The sequence below is a fragment of the Corvus cornix genome, chromosome 3 (genome assembly GCF_000738735.6).
Source record: "Corvus cornix cornix isolate S_Up_H32 chromosome 3, ASM73873v5, whole genome shotgun sequence".
Taxonomy (NCBI): domain Eukaryota; kingdom Metazoa; phylum Chordata; class Aves; order Passeriformes; family Corvidae; genus Corvus; species Corvus cornix.
In genome coordinates, this window is record NC_047056.1 from 94,643,499 (window position 1) to 94,671,196 (window position 27,698).

General features: G+C 37.9%; 1 protein-coding gene across 11 annotated transcripts in view; it reads right to left on the bottom strand.

The window, feature by feature from the left end:
• DLGAP2 (DLG associated protein 2) overlaps window positions 1-27,698 on the bottom strand; it is a 459,270-nt gene that overhangs the window by 308,646 nt on the left and 122,926 nt on the right. For 2 of the 11 annotated variants that reach the window (XM_010406503.4, XM_010406510.4), the window contains exon 1: window positions 15,049-15,467. The exons of 8 other annotated variants lie outside the window; for them this stretch is intronic. The gene's annotated coding sequence lies outside the window, so the exon portion shown is untranslated. Of the gene's footprint in view, window positions 1-15,048; window positions 15,468-27,698 lie in introns of those variants that run through there. One more of the 11 variants, XM_010406487.4, reaches the window with a different exon arrangement.

A 27,698-nucleotide genomic window follows, 5' to 3' on the forward strand; every position in this document is an offset into this window, starting at 1 on the left:
GCGCTGTTCTTGTCCACATCATCAGTCTTAGGTGATCTTAAGGCCATTCCTCACACAAGTAAAATCTACTCTAGGAATAAGAGATACCAACAAAAGAATGTTTTTCTGAAGGATGTAATAGTAGGTTGCTCCTTTAGGGAATTTCTTAAACTCCTCTATGTTGCATCTATAAGGAAAAGACAAAAGAGTTGTGTAATCTTGAGTAGTCTAGCTTCACGTCCTTCACTGCAATCACAACTTTGTGCCTCCTCAATCCTTACAGACACTGACATAAAATGAGGAAAGGATACAGTAGTTTGAAGTCTCTTTTCCCCTTTCCTGTATCCCCTATCCATTTCCCGAAGAAGGCAACAAGAAAGGGAGATGACTAACGTTTTTCACTATTGTGCTACTTATTAATAAAAGTCAGACTGAAGGGACATTGAGAAACAACACTCAGAAAGGAAGAGTGCACCACAACACCTGATACACAGGTGCTGATGTATACACCATGATCATATATTACTGCAATTCCAGATTAAATTAGATGGAATGGCGTTGACATATCTCAGGAAAAATTAGCTATAGCTCACACAATAAAGTCTCTATTATATGTCAAGAATGCTTGACACTTATTTTTACATATTATAATACTTTATAGGAGGCTATGCAAACACTGACTAAATGCTTTATTCTGTTATTGTTTATAGGTGGTATTAGGTCTAAAGCACACACCTGCATCATGCAGTGAGGAAACTTCAGCACAATTTTGACATTAGTAATACATACTGAGTTTGCAGTAATGACTCTTACAAGTTGTTTAGTCCCAGCAGTATGTTAGACATATTGCAGTGGGGTCACAGATGAATGTTTCTAATTGCAGTTCCAGGAACAGTGAGATCAAAGATCTCTGCCAGATCTTCTGTCCCCACAGATGCACACAGACCCAAATTTTCCAGAGATTCAAGTTATCTGGGTAGCCAAGGCTGTCTGAGTCAGCACAGGATAGATGAAGTTTTAGGACAATTATAGAGAAAACACATTGGCCATGCTGGCTGTCACAGAATTTTGTCACACGCAGAATTTTTGTCACATCAGATGTGGAGAAAAAATCATGAATAACTGTTATGAAAGACTGAAGACTACTGCAGTGTGTCCATCATTCAGGTCAGTGGTTATGGCTGTAGTGCAAGACTGGTGAGTAATGTGTTTAATTTCATACTTTGCCAAAGACCTCTTCGGGGACATGCAGGAAATGACAGAGCCCCTGCTTAATTCTCAAAATGAGGATAATGATCTTTCCTCACTTCAGAGATGTGCTCGGGTGACTGAGGCAGGTTGCTGTAGTGTGCAACAGGTTCACATTACTTCTATATGTATGTATACATATAAACATATATGTGCATATATTTTCTTCAATGGATAACATCAAGGACACAGTGAATTTAGATAATCATTGCAAGTTCACTCACTTTCCCAAAATTCACAGGCAACACATCTTACTTAGAAGGAGAGGGTATTTTGTAAATATAGAAGTTTTACAATATATTTCTTGAATCCATCCAGGATTCAACCTAGTGCAATATCCTTCCCCTAGTTATTTTACACTTTGGCATATACAATATTGATTGTGAGCATATTTAAATGAGTTTGTTTGTGGCTTTGAACATGACATATATGTAATGCAAGTTCCTTTGAACAACTTTACTGCTTTCGATAATTAAAATAAAATAAAGCAGAAAAGGAACATATTAATTTTCCTGCCAGAGTTGCATTTATCCCTAAGCACTTTGAGCAAGGCACAGCGATGCACAATATGTTGCACAGTAATTCTGCCTGAGTAAAGCTCCTGATATTAAAGAATAACCATGCATCCAAGAGACAATCAGCCTTAGGCACAGACAGATTGACACAGCATGATGCAACATTTTTGTCCAAAATCTGGAAATGCCTGCTTGTGAAACTTTGGCAAGAGTAAGTCTACACCATATGCATCTCCTTGTAAGTTTAATTGTCTGAATACAAGCTATTAGTCTACCTTCAGGAGTTACTTTTCTTAACATCTTCCTCCTTCATTTGCAGTATTATGGCTAAATGGGTATTATTAAGTCAAATACATAAAAGGCAATCCATGGTACTTTGAGGCTTTTGACTGAGCCTGAAGCCAGAGCTAATGAATAAGATCAATCAGTCAATCAATCAATAAGAGTTTGGTTCTAAACCATATTGGTATTCCACAGGCAGAATTGCTTAAGGCAGAGGCTCCTTTAGCGTGCACCACAGCTCTCCAACATCTTGATCTCTTGCCATCACTGCACCATAGTGCAGACCGCCTTCACCTGTATTCCTCATTGCTATCTCTTCGTACTAGTAAATATTGGAGCTATGCTTGATGAAAAAGGGATATTTTTAAAAAACTACTAAAAAGTTGCACTAAAAAAAGTGGTCAGTCCCACTGAAACTGCAGAACAGATCTGCAGCAAAATCCAAGATTTCTTAGAAGAATTTCAATGTTGCTTACCTAGAGAGTAGCAATAATCGAAAGAGCCTTATATAGATAAATCAAGATACCTACAAAGAAAAGGCATTTACTGAAAATAGGCACAATATTTTACATTTTCACCTTGCATTTCAGTGCCACAGCATAAGGAATCACTGTGAATAGCATGGTGATGGCTTCTTTAGAAGGCATATACGTATGCCTGCTAAAAAGGATGAGCCCTCCATACTGTGTCCTGTGTGCCTATGCAGATAATTTAAGTGTATTACAAACTGCACAGACTATACATATCACTTGCATGTATTGTCTACAGTATTGTCATCAAGATAGTCCCAAGAAAACAGAATTGCATTTTTTATTGGTGTCAAACTTCCTTTTGATATTATACAATTTTCTTGCATATTTACTTTGGGCTTAGTTCCATAAAAATCATCATCACTGTTCATTCTCACATATCTATGAGGCTACCTGAAGCTACACATAAACTTTGTGGACTCAGTCTGGTGTTACTGCCAGAAGACATCTGAAGAACACACAACTGCATAGTTCTACCATTGCTGTGGGACCTCTTTGAAGATGTGAGCCAATATGTTCTCTGTATATGCACTGTACAGAAAGGAATTTGGCATTGCTATCAAGTTGAAGTCAAAGTAACGTGAAAGGAATGCAATCTACACCAATGTGTAAAGGAGCAATCCACATTCAAGGATATGGTGAAACCTCCACTTGCAAAGGACCCGTGATGCCTGGTGCTCCCTTCCAAGGGGAGCTCCTGGAGGACAAGATGCCATGCAGTGCCATTCAACCAGTTGCACCAGCTGTCTCCCAGTGAGGCATTTCTCCTCATCCTGAAAGGTGCTCTCTATGAGCAATAGGGCCTTGTCCTCTCACTTAGCACTAAGGGAAGATTCCCTCTTGGTGGGCTGAGATGAGGGCACAGGGATACACAACCTGCTCTGCTGCCCATTTGCTCTGATTTCTGCTGTGCTGGGTGCTGTACAGCCTCTCATGGGCTGGACTATATCAAAGATGGACAAAAAGAAGGCATGAATCTTATTGCTTCTACAAATATATTTTTCCCCACATTTAAATGTTTTTGAAATAGGTGATCCACACTATCAAACTTGATGACTTTTCTCTACAGTAATACTTTAAAAAGCATTTACATTAACTGAAACACTATAAAATTTATCAAAATATAGATATTTTTGAATACTTCACAAGAAACTGAGTTTCTTCCCCTGGCAATTTTCATTGACACTTTTAAAAATAAGTGTCATACAGTCGCTAAAAGACACAGAATAAAATAGATTAGGTTTTAAACAGAAGAAATTTGGCACAACTTTGAAATTTCAGATCAAGATGTCATTTTTTAGGCAGGTCTGCCCTATACTCCATCCCTCTCATGAGAAAAGGCAGGATGCCACCGTCCAAACACTTACATGATTTAATTTTCTTGTGGTTCCCCTACACATCATACCTGCACCCCATCCATATGACCCGGGGCTTTTGTCCTGGGGCAATGTTATGAAGCCACTTTGGAGCCATGGGACCGAGTGCGGGGCAGTTTAACGGCTGAGCCCAACGGCTCGGGGCTCGGAGGGCTCAGCAGGGCTCGGCAGGGCTTCACGAGGGAGTGCGCCAGGAGCGCTGCTCTGATTTTTTATTCTGGCTAGTTTGAAAAAGGTTGTGTTGTTTTTTTTCTTGTTCTTTTTCCTTTCCCTCCCCCTGCCTCACTGCCTCCCTTCCCTCCTTGCCAGTCCAGGGAGCCTGCGGGGGTGGCTGTGGCAGGCCCGTGGGGTGGCCCCGGCTGGCCCAAGCCCAGGTGTCTGTTCCCTCTCCAGGAATTTGTTGTATTTTGAGGGTTTTTTTCCCTGTTCTACCCTGTTTTGTTTGTGTGTTAATTAGAAGTTTGGGGTTTTTTCCCTTTTTCACTTGCTGTGACCCACTTGTCTTATTGGTGGAGGAAAAGGGGAGGCCCTTTTCCCTTCAGAGGGGACACTCATTTTGGAGTATTTCCTCCTGAAGTTTTGTCTCCAAAACTGAGACAGCTTTGTAAACTGCTGCTCCATACATAATGAGATAAATTATGAACTTTCTGTTTTAAACATTCTAAGGAAAAAAGCACTGGACAAGGTGTGACTGCCCTGGCCCCGGCTCTGTGAGGGGAGGCCAGGCTCCCCCAGCCGGACACAGCCGGTTCCAGCCGGATCCAACCACCCACCACAGGGCGCACCTCAGGGACAGTGTGTGTAGGGAAGGACAAAAATGCTGCACAGAAGGTGGTGAGGAGAAAATTGGTAAGATAAACCTTAAAAAACCCCAAACCAACACTGTGGGCATGAAGGTGAGAGCAGAGAGGAAGAGGTGCTCCAGGCAGCAAAGCACAAATTCCCCAGAACCCCGTGGAGAGGACCATGGTGGGGCAGCCACACTGCAGCCTGTGAAGACCCCACGCACAGACAAGTTGGTCATGAAGGGTTGCAGCCCATGGAAGGACACATCAGGAAAGATGTGCATTGAGGAGCGGCAGAGACCAGCTTTTATAGATGGGCTCCAAACCCTATTCCCCATTGCCTGGAGTGGCAGGGGCCAAGGAGTCAGGTATAAAGGAGTAAAGTTGAGCCTGGGAAAAAGGAGAGGGCAGGGGAAAGGAGTTGTTTTCATTTTCTTTGTTTCTCAAACCTCTTTTAAATAGGCAATAAATTAACTTAATTTCCTCAGGCTGAGTCTGTTTTTCCCATGATGGCAATTGGTAAGTGACCTCCCTGTTTTTATCTCATTCCATAAACCGTTTCACCTTATTTCCTACCCCATCCTGCTGAAGCAAGGGAATGAGAGAGTGGCTGGGTAGGGGTCTGGCAGCTGACCAAGGTCAAACCAGCACAGGGACTGGAATCAGAAATACACACTCTTCCGGAAATTAAATCATCACATCAGATATTTTGTTAATGACATAAAAAGCTCTGCTTTAAGTCAATACAGAAATAAATCACAGTTCTAAAGGCTTGTATTTACGGCTAACATTAGAGGTCAACAGATAAATGTTTAGCAGTTTTTTATAACAACAATATTCAAAAAAATTATTAAATAGTTCAGTGCTGCTCCTTTTTCTTTCTGCAGGCTGAAAACAGGGAAAGCCTTCATCTGGTTGAGGTTATCTAGAAAAATTTTGATACCACATAGAGAAATGGATTCCAACACTTTGCCTAGACAGCTTATTTCAGTATTGGAAGAGGCACGTTTAACCTCTGCAATACATCAGTAGCAAGTGGAAGAGCTCCATGAGCAGAGTATGTGGAAAACAGGCCATTTTATGTGAATAAGCAGTCCAGTCCAAGTTAACTTAGGGAAATCAAATCAACTTTCCAGACTAAGGTTTAGTTACAGAGATGTAAACTTGGAATAATTTAAACTAGTGCCTTAGCAGTTCAAAAGATAATCTGCTTCGTATAAATGCTAAATCACTAACTTCTTCAACAGACTAGATCTCGGATTTTATGAGAAGATGATATATAAACATATTCTTATTAATCTACATGAATGAAAATAAGGATCTTTCAACACTCAGTTCAGATTTACACTAAGTTCTTGGGCAAGGAGCTTACTTTTCTTTCCTTCCTCAAAAGCTTATGCTGTTTATATTTTACTACCACAATAAACCTGTCTGATATCTTTTATTCTTTTCACATACTAGGCTCTTCATTTAATGTTGCCATTACCAGTGAAAGACCACTTTTTGGTTTATTCTTGTTTTAACAGAGAGAAAATAAAGCTATAAAAAAGTCCTCAGAAATAGTCTCCAGTTGATGCAAGATTGCTATAATTCTGATTTGTCCAGGTCTCTTTTGATGCATAAAATATGTGAGGAACCAATTCAATTTTGGAGCATGTATTTTAAAACTTTCATTGAGCATTCTCATTAATGTTGTGTGTAGCCTGGTTTTGAACTTTTGAAAAAAAGCTAATAGGTTCTCTTGGCATCTTAGTTTACCCCATAACCTCATGAATAGAATTTTTAATAGATATTTTTCACAAGTCAGTAGGAGCCAAGGCTTTAGTATTAACTGGCAATGGGTTGAGCAGAAGGAAGCATGTTTATGTCTTCTAGGTGGACATCTGGGTAATTTTGCATCCAGTTTTGTCTACTAGTAAGTATCCCATTGATTTGACTAAGAGGACCTATATACTTTTGCTAAAAAAAAATGAAAATCACACAAACTTAATTTTGAAACCAACCCGTACGATACTCAGTTGGCTGTTTGAGTCTATTGATTTTGCAGGATTAGGAAAGTTTTGGTAGATCCCTACTTTCCTTTACTTGGGCACATTTTTATTTTATTCCTCTCTTATCATATACAACTTCTCTGTAAAACTGTCCTTCATTTAAAGGGAACAGCTGCAAGCACAGTAATCACAGTGTCCCCTTCTGTGTTGGAAACTGTAGCTCAGAATCCTGCTCTCAATTCTTACTTTTCTGTTCATGACACATCACAGCTGTGTGAATAAGACCACTTAAATTTAAGGATAAAAACATTAATTTAAATTCTTTTATTTGGAGGAATCTCTATTATTCAATATCTAATATGGTCTTGATCTGTTCACAGATTTCAATGTTTCTGAAAAAATTTCAACCACATCAGCTCTGTCTGAATTCCCATGGAGCAGGGGCGCAGGTGCCATACACACGTGACCAGAAACTGTGCAGTCCTCCAGCCTGCAATTCCACAAAAATCTCATCTTTTCATAACCAACTGACTACCCCTAATTGGATTCTTAATGGCACACTACCTGGAAATTCAAATGTGGCCTCTTTTGATTTCAGAGTAACCCGTTTGAACACAGACAGTTAAACTGACTTGTAACGACCATTAAACATGAGTGAATACTCTAAAAAGCAAAAAATTCTATTACTTCACCCTTAGGGGGTAGGGAGAAAAAGATTCATATTGTATTCAGAAAATTGGCACTGCTAAAGGAAAAAAACATAGCAGCTGATCGCCTCATATCTAACTGTTAATAGAATTTGGAACTGAAATCAGTAAAATAGAAATTGTGCCATTAAATTAGCTTTAAAACAATAGTCTTTTGAAATACAGTTTTAGGTATTTGAGTTAATTTCCAGGCCTGTGTGCTACCTGTGCATAGAATTTCTCCTCTTTTCTTCTGATGCAAATGTAGTAGGGCACATGCAGCACCTTTCAGGCTAGCTGGCTTTCTCAATGCTTCAAAACTAAAATGAAATTAAGTGTAGAACGTGTTAAAGAGTTGCACTTTCAAGAACTTCCTTACAATTTTCTTAAGCCAAATCCCACCAGTTGCAGTGTCTTCAATATATTTTCAGTTTCAAAACCTTAATTTTTGGAAGCTAATGCAAATCTGCATTCTTTATTAGGTCTTTGAGTCTGCCCACACTTGACTACTGCTGTAATTTTATGTTTTAAATAAAAAGAAATGCGAAATACACTTGAATAAAAGATTTGAAAGTGAGCATATTAGTGGCCACGTTCCCTAAGTGCCTTCCCTGATTTCTGCATACAGTCATTTTCACGGGACTTCTTCAGAGTCTCAGCAAATTGACAGAAGAGAATCAATGGAAATGCCTGGCCTTCTGTGAAGATGATCTCCCCTTCCTCAGCATAGAAAAAAATATGTACGAACACCATCAGATGTAATTTCTATCAATTTATGCCAGTAATGCTTTCCAAATATAACAAAGGGGCAACTTCTGCACTTTTATCTCAAAGAACACAGCCTTCTGCTACCTGGCAAACTATTGCCATCCATATTATACAGAGGAATGACTTATAAGGAAACTGTATGACCTATTAACAACCAAAAATGTTTTAAGCATAGTCACATCTTCACCCTTCACTGAGGTGCCTGAAACACTTATCCTGCTCTTTTTTCCCCAAATACCTGCATAATCGCTGCTAATAGCACAATCACGTAAGTGAAATAAAAATATCTGAATCAAAGTGATGCATCTGGCCAAAAGCCAAAATGACTGGTTTGCTGCTTTTCTGAAAAAACATGTATTGGTCCCACAGGGGCTGGCTGGCAAAGCAGTGGCATTGCATGAAACAGGGAAGACTGAAGTATTTATGAGCTAGCTAAATTGCAGCCCTGTGTGAGAATTTGGGAGATGCTGTTAATTATTCACCTATAAATTAAGAGTGGAAATTTTGGAATTACTAGTCAACAGTTTTATTCACTTCAGAATCCCATCCCTATACAATCATTATTAGTCAAAAATCCATCTTACACTGATTTTTTTATTTAAAATGCAAGGCTTAACTGAGAATTGTGTACCCACATTCCAATGTGTTAGAACCAGAATTTGGACCAGAATAGGTCTATCACTAGAGCTCCAGGCTTGGGCACTGTGTGTGTGGCCATGGAGCAGGACAATGAGCTGAGTGAGGAAAGGCACGAGGAGGTCTTTAGGGTGCTCCCTGGCATTTGTGGCCCGTGCTATCTGGCAGCATCTCGGGGAGCACACACTGCTCTTTCTGGCTCTCTTCTGAAAGAGCGTGTGCGTGTCTCTGTGTGTGTGTGTGTATATGTCTGTGTGCATATGGACAAATGCCTGCCCCTGCTCACACATTACAGCATTCCTGGGTGAGAATAGGTACAGGAAACATGAGATCCTAGGAGAACAAGAGAAATCAGAAGCGAATCCCAAGATTACATTGTTATAAATACATACCTGTTCTTGTTTACTGAAACATAGATGTATCCATAAAGCCCATGCTCAGATCAGACACAAGGGGTTTAATTCAAAGCAGTAAGTGTCTAGATAGGAAATCTAGGGAATTCTGTCTGGGATGCATGGGAATGATAAGAAGCAGGCACTCACTGCACAACAGAGACATAAGGGATCCATCAAAGTAGTTCCACAGCTAGCTTCAAGGGACGCCAAACACCAAAGGCTGTGCTGCCATGCACAGTCCCAGGAAAGTACTAGGTTAGAAAGTTCAAGTTCATACATGTTTTCATCTAGAATGGACCCAAAATTTAGCTCAGGAAAACTTACCAAGCTTGTTAATATTTCTTTGGATGTAGATCTGATTTAAGAGGTTCTTACTGCAAGTTAGTCTTACTCCTAGTTCCAGATTTTTTTCCCAGATCAACCTAGCTAACATCTGGTGTGCTTTAAAATGGAACTGTGAAATGGAACGTGCAAATAAAATGGAACTACACACACATAGAAATAAAAGAATATAATTTATGAAAAGGCCTGTTCAGCTTGTCTCTGCACGTTTTTGAAAAAAGAATGTCTTGTCAAAGCCATGGTTTGGAGTGTGGCCACAGAAAAAGCCAAGTCATCACAAACAGGCATACTTTGGGCATAGAGTGGGAAGGAACAAGTGTCTGTGGCAGGATGTGAACCTCTTCAGATGAATCGGCTAAAGGAATAATGAAATGGTACCACAACTTCAATATGAGGCAGTATGGTTAACATATGGAGAGATAAATGCTTAGACGGCAGTTCAGAGCAATAGCCCAAATTAATTATCTAGTGTAAGGTATAATTTAAGCTTTAACTAAGTCTATGAAAAGGTATGGAGACTACATATTTATGAGAAAGATTCCATTGACTTCATATAATCAATAAAATCAAGATTCCCTATGCGATTCAGCTATTTAGCCTGCCACTCTTTATGACACTACAGTATTATTCCTCTTGGTTTAAGATGTTTTCTCCTTTCAGCTTCTATTATGGCTGCACAAATGGGAAGAAGCCAAATGATTGCACTGAGGAAACAATAAGGCTGAATAGATACAAAATTCTGTCAAACACACAGGGTGAACAGAAAAAATATGGTTTTAATTTCTTTTAGTTCTTGCCTGTTACTTCTATCAGCAGTTGGACAGAGGGAAGGGAAATAAATCAGATGCAAGAATAATTGTCCAGATGACAATACCCCACTTAAAGAGCCACTGATAAAATTTATAGGGACAAAAATACATGAAAAAAATGGGATTAAAAATTCATTTCTGCAGAAATGTATAAAATAGCTCCTGAGTTCTGTGCCCTCTCCTAGCCATGCTGGTGATATGAATGGTGAGGGATGTGAGGTTTTGGGGGAGTTTAACCCAGGCCTTTTCTCTAGGAGAGCCAGCACAAAGACAAGCTTTCTAAGAATAAATACCTCCTAGGTGCCTGATTCCATTAAAAACAAGAACATCTGAACTGGGCCCACTCCTGAAAGCAATGCCGAACTCAGTTCCCTCTCCAACCCCGCAACAAAATTTCTGTAGGAGATGAACTACCTCCCTTTGGGTTTCCTTGTCATCACATAGAGAGGAGCAGCCACAGTGAGGGAGTGTGACTGTGACTGTGTGCTGAAGTAACATCTGATCACCAACACCTGCTTTCCTTTTAGAACCTGGCATTTGAAGTGCAGGACGCCAGTGGGGTCCTGGCAGCAGGTGCTACATGGTGCTACCTGCAGGCAGGCTACTCTGTGGCAGCACAGCCTGGGGAGCACAGCACCTGGCTGCCTAAGCCACACGCTCACCAGCCATGCTGCTATCGTCTGTGCCGTGCTGCTGGAATATTTTATCTTGACATGCCTGGCCTGCCCCTGCCCCTCCTCTCTGTGTGGGTAAAGTACAGGAAGTCCTCTTCCTCTTCATGAACTGCTGTGAGATTTCTGCCCGCAGGAATAGCACCTGGATATGACAAGCAAAAAGCAGCCTGATATTTTCTGGCCTCTATTACTAAATGGTGCGTTGCCCTCATCATGATCCTAGTTAAGCCAGTAAGTGTTTTGCCATCAGCTTCAGCAGAAGCATGTTCAAGCCCTAGAAACCAAGGATTTGATGATGGCAGGTCACCTAGAAAATGAACTGAAAATTTTAAAGGATGTTGTTGCTCTTGTATCAAATGTCAGATAGAGCGCTTAGAACTGAGAGGACAGACAACAGATTACGGTACAGATCAGCTAAAACTTGAACCTAGTGACAAAGAATGCATTTTCTCAGAGATCATGGAAACATATCATCCCTAACTGATTTTTCTGCTTTGGATCTCTTTCTCTCTTGCATTTGATGGGCAATGGTCACCTTTAAATCTTTGACTCTTACACTGCAAGTAATTATTACTACCACAAATGCTGCAGTAGCATTTATTATTTGCCTGCCATTTCTGTGAAGATGTTAATGGCAACTAAGATGCGGTTTCGCTTTCCTTCAGCAAAAGAAATCTATGAATTACTATGTGGTTTTCTCTGTATATCACTGAATGCTCTACTGTGCAGGTTGTCTGACAGTAACAGACTTGTTACCCTATCTGTACCTTGGTAATGTACTGCTAAGAGGAATTAATAGCTTGCTGAACAGAACTACTTTGCTGCCTTCTGTATGCTTTGCTGGCATTCATATTGTCCTGTACAATTTTCAGGCTTTAATATCAATTTTGCAAGTGTATCTGTCAAAAACAATTAAATTCTACAACAGATATAATTTGTATTGCACCAATCTATGCAAACCTTTCATTGTTGCAGGTATGAATATTTTATATTAAGCAATGAGAAACTAAAAGGAATTCAATTTAATTTAGCCATGGGGTCTCCAGTCAAGGATGTGTGGTTTTGTATGTACTTTAGCCCTTTTCACTGTTCTTGAGCAGAATTCTTAAAGTATATATAAAAAGAAAAAATGTAATGCCTGTTGTATTCAAAGAAAATGAAGCTGGCACTTATGGACCTCTGTGCTGTAGTAAACACTTATCAGTGAACAGAACTTTTTCATTTAAATGACTGCAAAATCCAGCTAATTTCCCTTACTACTGTAGAATAATTTATTAAGATTTTATTTTTGATAGCAATGTGGATCCCATAGTTTTTCCTTTGTGTTCAGACTTAGCTCCGTTTATGTTCACATCAGAGACATCTACCTGGCCTCATTTGTACTACACTCATGAAACTTGAATGTACAGAAGTCCAGTTATTTGTGATTTTCCTTGATGAACTCCAGCACAAGTTCAAGCTTTTCTCCTTGAAACCAGAACCAAATTACTAACTACATAAATTTATTGCAATGACAAAAGCAAAAAATTAAATATCTAAGATGAAAAATCACACGTATATAGATCAAAAAGTTGTCAGAAAAATACGGCTGAGATTTCTAACATGTTGGCAATAATAGAATACCAGAAATAATAAGCAAAATTTATGGAGCATAACTAACATGACGTAATCTATGCTACAGAGTTCTATAACTCCTCCATATATAATTTAAAAACTTATTAGATAAAGCACAAGTGAAACATTGTATGCTCTGTGCTACAGTCATTTCTCCTTCAGTATATTTTTTTTTATTTTAAGAACTGTATATATTGTGTTAAACATAATGGATGGTTTGCTTTTATTTATGTGCCCTTCAGTGTGCTTATTGTTCCAACTATGTTGATTATCTTTTCTATTATTTTTAAATTATTTTATTATTTATGACAATCAGCTGCCAAATCTGCTTTCCTTTAGTGGGAAATTATAATAGATGCAAAACTGGTAGAAAATTATTAATGCAATTTTTTTTTTTTGAAAATAAAAGTTCAAAATAGCAGGTGGGCTAGTAAAAGCAGTGACTACACAATTTTTTTTTTTTTTTGTTCCCCAAAACATGCACCCTACAAAACACTTGATTTTTGAGATTTGATCAGCTAAGCTACGTAACAGTTGTATGTCTGAAATATAGAGCATTCAATTTGGCCTCTACTCAGTATCTGCCACTTTTCTTTAGCTTTTGCTTAATATGCATAAAAGAAATCTATGAAAATGTTTTCATTTTCCTAGATCACTTTAAAAGCCTCTACAGTAAAAAAGCTTTCATGAAACATATTAAGTAAATCTCATTATGTAACTATTTGAGCAAAATAGCCTTTATTCTGTGTTTTTTCTTGGAAAAGCAAACAATAATACCAGGCACAGTACTGCTGTTTAATCTCCTCATGTGTTGAAGTACCTTCAACTGCCTGCTAGTATTTTAAAATAACATATTTTGTTCAAAAATGATGCCAATAGTCACCAACTTTGCTAAACACACAGATGTTGTATACGTAGCAAAAATATTGTTTGACTGTTTTCATATTTCAGAAGATACCTTTTAAAGTGTACTGTACTGGGCACTACACAATCATGTTGGTCACTTGTTGCTAAATAGAAAGGATGTAATCTGTCTCAAATGACAGGGAAACATGACAGATATGGATCCATGAACTAATATGATCAAATGCAAGAACTGATATTAATGCATGCCTGTAAAATAATCATGATGATTAAAACCTTCAAACTTCTCCACAGCAGTGAAAAAGCAACAGAAATTACAACTTGTGAATTGATGACAGCCAGCCTGAACCTTTGTTCTTATTTTATACAGATCTTACTTTTTTTTTTTTATTCCTTTGTGGCTTTGTTCCTGCATAAACTTTTAAAGAGCAAGCTGTTTTACCTGCACATCAGAAATTTATACTGGCAAATAGAAATTTATTGGTTTTTTGGATAGGCATATCCAAAACTAGAAGGGCTAATACTCGTGGAAAAAAGAACACCGCAAATCCCTACTGTTGAAAAGTTTAGAACATGAGAGGGAGAAAAATACATACAGAGAATACTTCCCATATCGAAACATTTCAAAGCATTTGAACACTATTCACTTGCTGCAAAGTTGCCAATTCTAAAACCAGGATTGAATGAATTTTACTGAAGAAGACCCAGTAACCCAGTGATCCTCCAGACCTCTGCTTAAAGGTAGGTTTCTCAAAATAAATTCTTATAGCAAATCTTAACCCTTACTGTACAATTAATGTTAGGTATCCAAAAGGGTGCATTCCGTGTGTGTGATCATGGCACTTTTTTTAAAGCTCATTAAAGAATATTTCTGTTGAATAGCATTTTTTGCTAGCAACATTTTTATAAGGTAAAGGCTCCCATCACCGTGCAGCAAATTTGTGGGGGTTTTTGCTCTTATCTCATGTAGTGCACTTGATAAGGAGTACTACTGAATCTTCTGCACGCTGCATTACAAAGAAAACTGTCTTTCTGTAAGGCATTTTCTCTCCACTGCTTTCACATGAAATAAGGGCTCTTGTAGCTGAACGTATCTGACTGTATTAATACTCAAATAAAAACTGAAACCCTTCTACTTTATCTGAAGTATAAATCCCTGAAAAGATTCTTGCCTTTCCAATTGTGTTCACTGAAATAAAGGTTAATATTGAACTGAACTTATCGTATTCTAGCATCACATGTTAAGTTCCAAATCCCTGCATGTGATCTATTTTCTTTTTTATTATTGAAATTAGAGAATAGATAAAATGATGGCAATATTATGAAAAATATCACAGCAAAAGCATTTTACTTAAAGACAGTTTAAACCTACTGCTTTCATGAGTAGGAAAAAAAACATGGTGCAAAGTGCTCGGGAGAGGGAAGGGACTAGCATCTGTTGAAAATTAACTACTACAACATTAATTAACACATAATTTTCTACCTGATGAGATGGTGTTGTAGAAAGTATAAATTGAAGGCACAAGAGTAAGAAATGAGTCATCTTTGACTTACCGTATCAAAGACTATTGCTGTATTGCAGTCAGCATCCAAACACAGAGCATGAAGCTTCTCACAAATCAGAAAAAATATACAATCAATGAACAAATCAAATTCATTATAAAAATAAAGGCCAGAGATTAGAGTATGTATCCAAGGTTCTGGTTAGTCACAGCTTTGACTAGCCTGCTACAGAGCTCTGCAAAACAAGTATACTGCAGCAGTGTGGCAAGCATAGGATTGCAATGCATGTCCCATATATTCAAGCATAATAGAAAACATGGTCTGGAGCTTATTCCATGTGGAAGTGGGGTTTGTTTTATGCAGGCAGAAAAAAGAAAGGTTCTTTTCCCACATAATAGAATTAGAAATGAAGATTTTTCTTGATTATTGTACACAATAATTCCCCAGGATATCAATTACATAAAGGAGGTGCCTCTGTCTCCTGTTTCCCAGATAAATGCCTGTAATCTCATTTCACAAATGATCCTATTTAGACAGGAGCCACCTATTGTGATGATATCATTTGCTCTAGTATCCATAAATGGGCAACTTCCTACAAAACGTCATGACTACTGACGACACAAATTTTTATAATATTGAGTGGGCAGGGTGGTTGATGGGGTCCCATCAATCTACAGTAGCTTCTTCTGATGTGATACCATGAATCCTGCATAATCACCTAAAAGACTGTAAATGAAGAGAAGCATTAAACCTGTCTAGTGGAGCTCATTAAAAAAAACCAAACAAAAACCCTACACCTAAAACTGGGGGGAAAAAAAAACCTAGAGAGGTAGTAAAGGCAGATAAAACATAATGACAGAGCAGTGGCACCTTTTCAAATGCCTTCGGCAATCTCAAGGATACTGGTAGATATGAACAAAATCACTCTCTGTTAAGAAGTGTAGCTGTCAGTTTATTTTTAACAAACAATAAAAGACTGAATATCCTCTTTCCTTGCAAATGTAAAATATGCATTGACAGCAAAAAGGACCAGTGCTTCAGTGATACACAAATTAGCCCACTCTTAGTGAATATGTTTTAGAATTAGCAGCTGCTTGTCACAGGAGCTTGGAATATGAACACTGTATCAAATTACCCTTAGACTGAAATCCAGGCTGCTAGACTGGCTTGCTTCATGCACTAGCTACATGGATTTAATTTCTTACATCAGTGTTTTCTTAAGAAAAATAATTCCATTAAATATACATATTTGGGAAATGTTACGATACTCACAGATAGCTGAAATTAGTTTCCATCTGCCTGCTTTAACACACAGAGATGTGAGGAGAGTTAAAGGTGATACACTGTTCACTTGCCTACCCACCCTTTCCCCAAGGGACTCAGTTGTGCCTAGAGGCCAAAGCAAATTGCTTAAGAACTTGTATTTAATATTTTTCCTGGCAGAAGTTGATAAAAACTTCAGACGAAGGTCCCCTGATTAAAAAAAATTACCTGAGGGCATTTTTCAATAGGATCTCCACAAATCTTGGTTTACTTACTCCTGCTTTGAACAGACTGAGCTGCATCTAAACAATGTCTTAATACACTGGAAGAAATGCATAACATTAGGATCCATCTGCATTAATGTTTGGAGAACGCTCACCAGAACACCAGTCAAGCTGGGGTTTCAGGGTGGAAAACTTTAAAGCTAAAAGCAAAAATCCCGAGAGGACTTTATATACATTTCTACTGATGTAGTTCCAGAAAAATAGAGTCTACTTCTCAAAATCCTGCTCCTCTACTGTACATTCCCTTTTAATACTTTGTCTTTATTTTATCATTTCTTTGGACCAGGGACCACCCTCTACTAAATTTCTGTATTACACATAGATAGGGTCTCAAAGGCAAGGCAGTGCAAATTTTAATAATAATAGCAACTCTTTCAGAATTGATTGCTACCAAAATGTCTCACTTCAGGTCTAGATAGGTTGAAAGCAAAATCTGAACACAGCATCCATAGCTACGAGACACATTATGCTGTCAAAGCAGAGGAGTCAATGGGGTTTTTACAGGCACCTTAAAGAGAACCCCTTCCTCAGAGTTTGAAAACATTGGAGAAAACAACTTCAGAGCACTGAACAGCCATTTAGATACAAGGAGGTTCTTTCCTTTTCCCTCCTGTGCTTGCCTTCAAGATAACACTAGCTGATCTCCCTAAATATGCTGTTTAGGAAAAGACAAAAGCACAGCTTTAACTCTGGATATCATAACCCCTTCATTTCAGTACTGGGTGGAAATAGAAAAGCATATACTCTGTGTGTCCAGATGGCATAAATATTTTCCATGTGTTTCCATGACAAAAGATAAAGATAACACAACAGTTAGAAGGTAGAAGTGTGTGTGAGTGTAACTGAGATTGACGGTCTAGAAGTTTCTCTCTTGGCTAGATAAAAGCTGATGAAATGGAAATGAAGCAAAGAAAAAAAGACAGAAAATAGTTAAAAAGAAAATTAATCACTGCCTCATCAAATTCAGTCCTGCCTTGGGAAACACCAAATATCAGATTTCCTTGTAAAGGTACAAAGACTTTCAAGGCTGTTCCAGGATGTAGTAGGAAAGCGCGTGCTTTCTTAAAACAGTATCTTTTCCAGCATCGGAGCCAGAGGGTATCGCCACTCTTCCTTAACCTAGTTTTGAGCTTACCATGCACAGTGATGAGCTTAGAGCTCATTCCCATGAAGAGGAGAATGTTAAACATAGTCCATGGAAGATGCCTCAATGGTTCTGATCCGTGCTTAAATGCTTCTAAGCTTTATAAAACATAGTGCTATAGAGAATGGACTATCATTTCCAACACTTCCTAATTGTTTAGGGAGATACTGTAAGAAAATACTCCAAGCATATTGCTGTCTGAGGAAGGGCCTGAAGGATTATACTGAAAGGATGAGTCACTCCAGTGAAAGCAAAGCCATTGTACTTGGTCATGGGGAGATTGTCATAAGCCACAACATCAAATACTAAGCAAGTACAGTGGACATCTGATAAAACTGCAGACCACACAACAGAATATTCTACCCCTCTTAAGGCATTTTCTTTACATTTGGGATCTTTGAAATACCCTGATATCCTAACAAGTCTAAATGTCCTTAAACCACCCTTGAAATTCTTAGTGGTCTTCCTTTTGTTTGGCTTGTTCTTTCTAGCATAACTGGAAATTAAATCTCTCCAGACATTACAGACAGCTGATAAATCTGCACATTTCTGGGCAGAGAATAAGCAGACTGGATCTTCTTTAAAATGCCTGGGCTTTCCACTAATTAGAGTTAAAACCTAAGTTATAGAATACCAGTGGATTATTGAAAGTCCATTCTGAAAAATAGGAAACAGAAGGAAGTTACCTTCTAAAATGCATACTGATATTTTAATAGATAGTCTCTAAAGTAGAGACAAAACAAATTGCTTCAGTTAAATGAGTTTGTCTGCTGGTTTGAGTAGCAAGAAACCCTGCCATCTCCATTAAGTATCATTGTAACATATTAATTAGTGGGGAAATACCAAACCAACAAAAAATTATGCTAAAAAAATTGTACAATGCTGTCCTTTTAAATTGCAAACAGCTAACCATCAGTACAAATAAGAAGTGAATTCTTACATGCCATCTTTTCCTAGAAGTAGAGTAGGAAAACAGCTACTGCATATTGTCTGATGCTTCCGTTAATTGTATTACTTAGGCCACCCCATGTGCATATCGATTAACAAGATCACACTCACTAAGACAAGGAAAAGCCTTCTAAGAACTTGCACTTCCACTTGTTTCTACAGAAAACAAACAGGAAGATTAAGCAAGAGTCTTGGACAAGGAAATTTTAGTCTGCCATACTTTGTAATGTTTGCAGCCAAGATCAAAAATGCTTAGGGCTAAAAGGTGTATCCTCATTCTTTTAGCCAGATCTACTTGTGTGTAAATCTCTTGAGGAGCTCAACTGAACTGATGGGATCCATTGGACAGACATGACTACAATAGGCATCACATTTCTGTACCTAAGAAAAGATTCTTCCTTAAATCCCTCTGAGATTCACCACTGTTGCTTTTCAACAGCACTATGGAAAACTCAAAGGGGGGTTCAGCCTCATAAGGCCAAATGTATTTTGTCATAATAGAGCAATGTTGATGAAGAATAACGTGCAGTTTTTAATTACTTGTCAAAATCCTATTTCCCAACAAAAAGCTAGAAATATCAATTGCAGGTATCACACCTAAATAAATTCTTAAGAGTAATAATAACAATAAATTATTACTTAATCCCTAAAACCGTCAGAAAAAAGTCCTGTTCACAGGATCAATTTTATACCACTGGCTGCTATGCTGGTGTCCCAAAGAAAATACGAGTGTTCATTTGAATTTCACACTTCATTAGCAATACAGGAGTAAAAAAAATCTACCAAATAAAAAATTACATGTTCTGATAGAAAACCACGTAATTTTCATTTCCATATGAACATAAAAATAATTGAGAGCAGAAATTTAAAAAAAAAAATTAAGGAGGGCTTTGCTTTGCTTTTCAAAACCTGGTTAGCACAATTGTTGATTGATAAGGGTCAACCGTGGTTTGCATCTAGTGACTCTTCTAAATAAAACAGAATTGTTTGGGAAATTTGAAGAAAAGGATAAAAAGTTCTGCTTGATTTCTTTCTGTCTGTGAAACTGCATTTTACTAAGTCATTTCCTTTTCAATGGAACTCCCCACTTCCTTGAAAGGCAGCTGCATTGAAACATTTATGGCCCTAAAGTCTGTACAAAATATTGTTTAATATAAGCAGGAACTAAATACTCTCTTCTACCATAGACCTTGATACTGTAGGATGCCTGGTAGATCTTCCAGAGGTCAGATGATTGGTGGGGTTCATCCTCGTAGTCTAAAAATCTAATTCTTAGAGCATTTCAGATCAGGCAGACAGGAGATCTATAGAGAGAGTTTTCTTCATTGAAGATCAAAGCTATAAAATAGTACTAACATTGACCAGCAAAGCTGTGGTATGGTCATAAAACTTTGACATGAAAAGAAGAGGGTTCTTGCAGGTTAGGGTGTCAGAAATTCTTCATATTTTGATAATATCAAAGTGTAAGATGCATCTGTGAGCAGGACAGCTTTGTGAACAATGATCCCTCACTCATTTGGAGGCAAGACAGCAAAAACATCTGGCTGCCTTGTAACACAAGTGTTGAAGAACAGCTACAATAACAACAAAGAGGAAGACAATCCTGAAAGACCATATACAAATAGTAACACAAAAAAAATATAGCACTAATGCCTTCTTTTAAAGACAATGAGTTTGCTTCAAAAATTGCACTTTTTTCTTCTTAAAAACATATCCAGAGAGCTTAAGTTAAAGGCTTTTAATATCCTCCCCTTTCTTTCTTTCTTTCTTTGTTTTCAGAGCTTCCACCCATTTCTTTGCATTTTCAGAATGTACTCAAGAACTTGGTATTTCAAAACTATAACTGGAAATGAAAAAGAAACAGTAAACACCTGGTCTCCCTGCCGATGTGTGTAAGCTTAGAGCAGTTAAGAAGTTTCTCAACTTTGCACTGTTTCATTTTAACAAACTTTAAAAAAGGGCCATTATTTTTACCAATTTTTCTCAAGTAATACTGCTTCAGAAATCACTGATCTGAGAATGTTAGTGTAGGCTTTCTGACCTTGTTTTTTAAGCAAAAATAGTTACCAGTGATCTGTGATAAATGACAGGCTTTAATTTTTCTATCTTTTTGTTTTCTGATCTATGTCCTGTGTCAAACACAATTCGTTCACTTGCAGTCCTGTGTTCCTTGCCTTCACTTCCCCTCTTTCTCCTTCCCAATTTTGTAAGTTCAAATAGACAAAAAAGTGATGTGAAAATAGACAAAAAAGTGATCTTTTCCTATCTGTTTTTTTATTTTACACATATCTGATGTCTTTGAAAGATGACAAGTAGACTTTATGACAAAACTGAAAATGTTGTTCTAAAAAGTCATTCTAGAAACTATGGAAAAAATAAAGCAAAGAGGAAGGACTTGAAGATGACCAGTTATTGAAGATAACCAGGTTAAATCTCATATCAAATCATCTGTTCTCCCTTGACAAACTTTTGGGAAAGGGGGAGAGAGACATGTGACAGCAGTTGCAGATAATTCAAAGGCTTTCAAAGGGTTTGGTGAGCCCAAAGGAGGCACCTCACACAGTGAGGCTCCAAGTCAAAGCACTGTTTCCAAGTCGCAGCCACGAGAAAGAGCCTACAAGGTCTCAGTAATATCTCTTGATTATTTGCTAAATATAGCAACAAAGTCTAGATCCTCTGGTGCGTAAATAAAATTCTGCTTCACGTATTCTGTGCTTTGTTCCTCCCATATGCAAATATGGTACTATGTAACCCCAATATTAACTGTGTCTTGTGCTGCAACAACTAAAGTTACCAGAGTTTGGACATTTTCAAGTTGAAACATGGGTTTGACATCATGTTCAGGTTCTTACTGTGGCTGATACACAGTGATCTGAGAGGACAAGCTTTGTTCTGAAGGTGAAACAAAGTCAGCTTCTGTAACCTCACATGTTGCCAAGAGACGGAACAGTCGTCTTCTGGCCATATCTCATCAGAGGCACTGGCACTAATCCATTTCCAGGCATCACAGCTCATAAAGTCAGAACTATTATGGACTCAATAAAGTCAATCAATACATTAGTTAAGTGAGATGGAATGATTTAGCTCTTAGGGAAAAAATATAAGGCTCAGTGTTATTCAGTGCTGGTTTTGAGCATCCTGGAATAATGAATCCAAAAAAATCATTCAGACAGACACCTGTCTTGGCACATTCACTTGAAATACAATCAGGAAAAGAAAGGCTTTTTGTTTTGTTTAAATTGAGAGGACTTCAAAGCAAGGATTGCTTCTTTCTGTTTTACAACAGCTTCTTGAAGGGCTTTCTTTTGAGACCCTACTTCATACTGAGTATGTGTAACTGCTTGACAAGAACCTGCATTTGTCCCTTACAAATTTGAAAAGTCAAACTCCAAAGTATCAGTGTAGGACTGGCAAGTTTTTCAAAGGCAGAAAAACCTATAGCACTTAAATGACACTTCCCCAGTGACAAATCTGAGCTAGATAGAAAAATATAATATAGAGACAATGGGAGGAAATGGCATACACTGAATGCCACAATATGCATTAAAAACACATTTTGACACACATTCTCTTCAATCTTACATGCTAACTTAAAGTAATAACGGTAAATAGATGCATGTATTTACACACATCTGAATAAACAATAATGTATATTGTCTTACCACAATCTTTATGAGACCTATTTTAGAAACTAATTGAATCTGTCCTTTATTTTAGAAACTAAATAAATTTTATTTAATGCTTCTTTTTTGAAGAAGAAATATTCATAACATGGGATAGGGAAACTGCATCTTTGTAATAAAAAAAACCAAAACACTTAATACTTTAATGATATTATATACAATACTCAATATTGCAATATGCAATACTCAAATATATAATAATTTCATATAATAGGAGTTAGATCTTCTCCCTCCTCTATCAACGTACATTTTCATTTCAGAGAACCTTGCTCACATCCCAAAGGAAAGTTCCCAAGCTGACATGTACTACAAATTCTAAGGTTTTTTTAGCTTGAATAGATCCAGAGGATTCTAGCATAAGCTATGGCAGTGAAAATGTGCAGTGAAACTACTGGTTAGCCTGACTACTAAAAATAGTTATTTCAGCCATAGCAAACAACACGGTAGAAATATTCTTTCATCAGATTATGTCTATTAAGTTTTATGTTTCTTGCAGAAAGAAAATGTGAGCAAAACTACTCATTAACAGTGGCATGCAGGAAGAAGTAAAATCCTCTAGCAATAGTTCGAGAAAGCATATTACAGTACATCTGTAAACCTGGTTTTCTCTGGGGGACTGAGGCCAGAAAATGACATTACAAAGATGCACATATCCCTGATAGATTACTTAACCCTGGCAGTGTGCAAAGGAAAAACATCACCAATAACACGAATATTCACAGTGGCACCCTTTGATGCTTTCATAATTTAGATTTGACCTCAGTGAGAAACTTGGTAAATGACTTTTGTTCCCATATTTCTAGTCTTTTATGAAAGGACAATAACACCCCTGCATCAACCCTTCATCGTGATTGCCCAGTATGCACCCACAAATATTTGATATCCGGGATTTTGCAGTCTAGAACTGAAGCACACTGGAAAAGCTGATATGTGTAGAAGTCACTATGGTTACTGCCTACACTTTCTTTGCCTCCAATAAGATCTTTCATTTCCATAAGCATTAAAATTCACCAAATGCACCAAAATTATTCAGACAAAAAAAAGTAATCTCTTTGGTTTATAAGCCTTTTAGCTCTGTTGCTTTTATCTTTCTTGGTATAGACTCTGAGCTGAGGCATATTATTCCACATCTGAATATAAGAAAAAGTATTGCAGGAGAAACCTTGTGGTGGAAGTGCTTTGCAGACCCCCAGCTTCAGCAGTGTATGTGGAACAGCTGTCTGCTGTTGGCCAGTGCAAAGCCAAAACCCAGAAAACTCTGTACAGGATGCCAGACAAAAGGCACTAGCTGGAGATTTAGCAAGCCAAATTCAGATGATTATGCTTAGTATTATTGTAAATCTTTCCAATACTAAGAAAATTAAAAGTTCATCTTCTGTGGTTAGATTCCCTATCTATTGTAATAAGAAATAGCTCTATGTAAAACTATTTTTTGTTTATCTTACAGCAATCAGCATGATTCTTTCTTTCAGATTTCTTATATAAATGTCAATCTGGCTAGAGCCTGTAATATTTCCTGATCTCACTGTCACTCAATATACCAAGTTCTTTAAAATTGTATCCATTGGCTACGTCCTCAACAGTCATTTAAAACATTTCTTAGTTTTATCCTTTTAGTTCAGGTAGCTTTTTACTTAAATTCCTTCCAGCACACTGGACGATTTTGCTCCCTGGTATTGCCTGTTATTTTGAAAACTTGCCTGAACCACCACTGTCAGTTCTCCTACATACAAGTAGCCCTTTTTTTGCCTTTTCACCTCTATGCCTCCTTATAGCCAGTTGCTTTTAGTGTGACATACTTGACAGATCAATATATTCTTAAACAGTTCTGTTACTTCCCTTTATTTTTCCCATGTGTGATTTTGCTGATGTTCCCTTTAGGTGAAAGTTCTTAATATTACTCTCCAATACAATCAGTGAGGTCCTTTCACTGAGAACCTTTTTTCCCTTTTCCAGGAAGAGCAGAGCACTCCCTGCATACAGGACATGCAGGTAAAATACTTGACACCTTTAGCAGGAATTAACACCAAACTGAGCTGTGGTTTGTAGAGAAGCACCACTGTCAGAGGCTCATTCGTGCTGCTGAGGGTGTCCCCTCGACACTCAAATCTACATAATCTCTTCTAGCATTGCCAGCCCCAAGGACTCAAACAACACCCCCAATACTCACAGATGGAGCTTTCCCAAAACCATAAACACTTTCTTGAAAGATAGATATGCAAATTGCCCTTGGCACTTCAGACCAGATGTCCAACCTGTAAGAACTCAGAATACTGCCTATCACAACATTAGTTTCTTAAACCAGACTGAAAAATAAAGCTTTTCCCTGTAAAAGCTTTTCCTTCACTTTCATAATAACAAACTCTTGCTAATGTATTAAATGTCACACAAAACAACAAATCAGCAGTGATCACTTTTTCATGTATCATTCCCATGCATGGCACCTAGATACATTAAAGGAGGAGAAAAGTGCTTCCCAGAAGTTCAAAGGATTCAGCTGTTGACTTAAAATAGTCAGCAATTTCTATATGTCATAGAAAATATTGAACAATTCTCTGCTCAAAATTTTTCAGTGTAAATGATAATGTTATGAAGGTTTTCCTTCTGATGATGTCTTAGTAAATGCACATGCATCCAAGTTTTGACCAAAATAGAAGCAGTTTAGTTGGAGATTATAAAACTTGTGCAACTGTGGAAGGAGAGTACACCAAAAGGCTGATATTTATTGGTAGAGTGCTACTCTGAATTTTAAGCTGTTTTTTGTTACGCTTGCCTACTTACTTGTGCTCCTGTCTTATTTCCTGGGAGAAATGCCAAAAAAATAAAGTGACCTCTGTATACTAACTATTAAGTATGTCACATCATGCTACTTAAAATATGTTACAACTTGGTTGGCACAGAAATACATTTTGTTCTCTTTGAGAACACATATACCCAGTACAATGAAAATTCACAGCCCCAGCTTCTTGGGAATAAAGAAGTCAGTTCTAAATATGGCTTTAGACAGGGGTTCAGCTGCAGCATTACAAGCTATGGGAAGGCTAGCATCTTAACCCACAAACAAGATAATCGATAATGGGACAGTATTTAAAACAAGCACAGATCTTGCTCAGATTAAATTAATCCAAGTTGGGGATTAAATGACCTGTAAAGCTACAAATTATTCTTTAGAAATCATTCCAAGCCGCAAACACATTGAAGACATGCCCTGACTTTACCTAAAGCACAAACAAATACAGTGCAGATTCACAATCACAGTGATTGAGTACACAGTATAAAGAAAACACAGCTATAAAAAAGTCACTGTTTTACAGAACGCAGCTGGTAGATAGATTTAAGGAGTAAATGAAGATGCTGAGGAACAAGTGACTTCTGTAGGCCTGGAAGATGCCAAGACATAAAGTGAGCTGCAAGGGGTGAACAAGAAGAGGGACCAGAGAAAGCCTGCAAGAAAATAGCCAGGGATGGGAGCAGGGATAAAAGTCTTTGCTGTAAATAGGGAGGTCTGCCCTGCAGCCTATTCTGCCATCCCCATGTCTGCAAGACAGGCAGAGGAGAGTTTGTCATTGTCACCCACAGCCAAGCTTGACCCGGGCACCTGCTTGGCTGTAGGGCTCTGCCGAGCAGCCTTCCAGGAGCAGCACTGCAGCTTTGAGAATCTGCTTTAGCCAGCGCCACTGAAACGCAAGTGGACAGCTCCATCTAGAGGCAAATATCCCCTGAGCTGCTGAAATGGCATCATTGCGACTGAAGTATCTCTTTCTCCACAAGTCAGAACCTACTCAAAATAGCGCTCCGAGCTGCGGTCCTCTTGGCAGGGATGTCCACCAAGAGGGAGCAAGCTCCATCCACCTCACCTTCCGCAAAGGCTGAGCAGTTGAAAATAAAGCCAAGCTTTCCCTGAAATCCACCTCTCAGTTTGAATGGTCTCCCACAGCAAGCCTGCCAGATCGATTCTGTGGCATCCATCAAATGACACAGATTGAAGGCTTACTCTCATTCTGAGGGCAAGAATGGGTCCCAGAGGCAAAGGGTTCCTGCACTCCTTTGCTACGTGTGTCTCATAAGAAATACAGAGTGTTTCCCACTAATATCTTGATAAGCACATCTATATTCAGTATAAAACAGAGCACCAGCAGTTAATATGAAGTTAAAGAAATGTCTCAAAAAATAATGAGATTATCAAAGAGAATGTTTATAATCCTTTATGTTGCAAAAGCCTTCTCTATTGAATAAAGATCAAGCTATTCTTTTCTGTCCATCAATTAACAAATATCTCCAACCACATACTGATGAGGATCACAGGAGCACCAAATCACACACTTTAAAAATATAAGCAAGTCTAACTTCATCCTCTCCATTGCTGGGGTATGGTATAGTGCCAGGCTATTCTCACTGAAGAGTTCCTCTTCTTCACTAATCAAGAAAAAGAAAAAAAAGCCCTTGAGTAGATGTCTCTGAAAGCCCTTTTCTCCCAGTCACAAGCCAAAACATGTATTGCAAAGTAGCTTTGAAAGCTTAATGTCACTGTAGCTTAGTGTACTCTTGAAAGGGCTTTTTCAAATAGGCAGCAACCAGTTACATGAATATAATTTTTCCTGTTCACTGTTTTCAGGCTTGTGGGGTATGTATCACCAAATATGCACTTTTTATAAATCATTATGTTTAGATTCAGACAAGCTGTGTATCTGAGCAACAGCACAGCAAGGAGCGACTGCTGTCTATGCATTACACTTTCTCAGATTACTCATTTATTATACAATAGTGTCCTAAATTTTACCCATCGCTTTATTCTGGTGTTAGGGAGGAAGAAAATTTGAATTCAAACTAGTTTACCTTTTCCATAATGATGCAAGTTAGGTATAAGTAGTTAAGATTAAAACTGGTGAGCTGATTATTGTAAGCAAGACATGGGGGAGTGAGGGGTGAGAAAAAAATAATGCTCCTTTTCCTATAAAAATTAATTGCAAAAAAGTCTGCTCCTTTCTTAACCTATTCTTTTTCTGTGTTTTACTCATTTTAGACATATTTTTGCAATAAGAATACAAATCTAAATGAACAAATGCAGAGGCAATATTTTACAGACTAAGGTTAGGTTTTGGGTTTCTTTTAAGGGTATATATTTCATGAAGCATTGTTTATTTTACAGGATTCATTGCTGAAAACAAAACTAGCAAACTACACAGTCATTTCTTCCTTGACTTCTTCCTACTTCAGGAATTCAGATCCAGTTTGCTGTTACTCAAAACAAAATTACTTGCAGTAATGACTCATATTTTTGTGGCAGCAAAGAATATAAGATGTATGTCTATTTATGTAGCATATGCATAATAGCACATTGAAAGTTTTTTAAGGTCTCTTCTAAGAGAAGTGCAAGAG